Genomic DNA, 2437 nt, shown 5'->3' on the forward strand with positions numbered 1-2437 from the left:
TTGACACTTTGATCTTAGACTTCTAGGCTTCAGAACTGTGATAAAATGAATTTCTGTTGTTTAAGCCACCCTATCTGTGGTATTTTGTTATGGCAGCCTGAGCAATACAGGTAATACACTACCAACCTATCTTACCACTGATGATGTGAACCATGATTTTTTACCCCAGGTTTTTTTTTTTCTAGTTTCTCTGTAGTAAATTGCTTTTTCCTTCTCTGTTCTTTTGAAGGAAGTTACTAAGTGTAGCCCACACAGGAGGGGTCAGGAGTGGATTGAGGGAGAGTTTGGCTCCACCTTCTGAGTAGAAAGTACCATTTGGAATTCTGTAAGAAAGATTTATTTGTCTTTTCTCCTCACTTATTTATTTATTCACTTGTTTATTTATATCAATATTAACTCATGTCTTTTTATTTTATACTTTGGGTTATAATCCAGTACAAATTTATTCATTTTTTTTTCTCAAATTGTTATGGCTTTGGCCACAGGGAACTCTTTCAGCTCACCTTATATCCTTTTGACATGTATCCATAGTTGTGTTTTTAATTTTTTAGCACTTTTTCATTTTCTGTCATTACATGATGGCCAGGGTCAACTTGTACTTTTCCTGCCCCAACTCTAGAATTAGTCAGTTTTCCAAGGAGCCCTGCGTCATTTTATAGGAGAAACTAAGATTAGGTGCTAGATGAACAAGTTATTTTAAATACAGTCTTGTAGAACTTTTACAAAGGTGTTCTCCATGCATCAATTACCATTTCTTTGTTGAATTTGTTCTCAATCATTCAGGAAAGGCCTGTTTTTCTCTCCTTGATGTAAAGGGCAAACTTCCTTGGTATTTTGTGTTTCTTTCTTATTTACTGGAATACAAGGTCTGTAAGAAGCTCTGCAAGAAAGAAGGGTGGTTTCACAATCAAATAATTTTGAATGTGTAGGGTATCACACAGCTTCTGGAAATTTGGCATTCTACACAGATGAATAACTAAGAGTTTCTCAAAATGTTTGTGTGGTAAAAGAATTCAGTTAACCTAGTTTAACCCAATTTTTTTCCAAGTTTATTTGACCATAGATACCACCTTTTTTGGAATATGTATTGGCATCTTATAGGATTTGTGTTCCTTGGAATTCACTTGGGACAGGCCAAACATAATACTATGACTTGGAAGCCCCTGTAGCTATGCTGTACAGTACTTGAAAGAAGTGTTTTCTTTTAAATGCACCAAGGCTAGAATGAAAATAATCCTTCTAAAGTTCTATGATTGAATGGCCTTTTCATGAGAGTGCTACATCTGTTTCTTTCATTTCCTTGAGCGCCAATCCCTCCTGCTCTGCTGAGCTCAGGCTAAATATAGGTTCTCTATCCAGTATGGTGCATGTGGGGTTGAGAATAATTTTCTCATCTGTCTCACCCAGATCATTTCTCCATAGCTCTGACAACATGATTTCCAAGTGCTATTTTCCTTATAGACCTCTAAGAGATCTGTTCTGAGAGAGAGTATACCATAACTATAAAGTTAAAAAAAATGATGGATAATTTTTATAAATTCACTGAAATTAGGACCATAAAGTCAATAAAATCTTGATCGATAAAAATGCAACTGATTAGAAAAACCAATTACCCAGAATTCTTTCCCTGAAATAGTTAGAGGAGTTAGAGAGAAGACAGCAAAATAAATTGATATCAGAAAAATTGGCTTCAATTTAACTTTTAGTTCAAATACATACTAATTAAAGAATTTTCCTATAGAACAGTGACATAAAATTAGAATAGAACCATTTTTTATTAATGATAATATAATAAACAACATTTCAAGTTACTGTTTTTCAGTTTGTAATTAATAAACATCTTGTATGAGATACTTTGAGGCTATGTAAATATCCTGTTCCCCATTAAATTTTCACCCCCTAGTTTTAGCATCCATTGACGATTTTTGCCTTAATTATTGTGTTGATGGTTGCCAAATGATTTTCTATCATTCCTTTTTCATTTAATGGCTGGCATTCTATGATAAGAAAGATCATTTCTTTCATATTGTTTAATTGATTGATTAATATCAGCATATATTCATGGATTCTTATTTAATGGGTTTTAATTTGTTAAGGCAATTATTTTGATGCTTAAATTGTCCCAGATTTAATTAGTGGGACACTTTTAAGCTTACTCTTATGATCTTCTGACATGTTTCCATTCTTATTTAAGTACTTTCTTACTGTCCTGTACTGTAAGATGTTTCACTCATTGGCTTCATAGTTTGTATTGTGGAACTTCTTGGCCTTTGCTGTCCCTTTATGATACCCTTTGTCTAAACAAGGACATCATAATGCTTAGTTAACTTTATCTTCACCAGCTTCTGGATCCTCCTTTGTGCTTCCAGTATCCCTGCTTGGATGTGTTCTGTATCATCTATTTTGAAGCCTATCAGTTATTATCTTTGCTTTCTTA

Source organism: Prionailurus viverrinus, chromosome A2 (assembly GCF_022837055.1).
Source record: "Prionailurus viverrinus isolate Anna chromosome A2, UM_Priviv_1.0, whole genome shotgun sequence".
In the NCBI taxonomy this organism is placed as follows: Eukaryota; Metazoa; Chordata; class Mammalia; order Carnivora; family Felidae; genus Prionailurus; species Prionailurus viverrinus.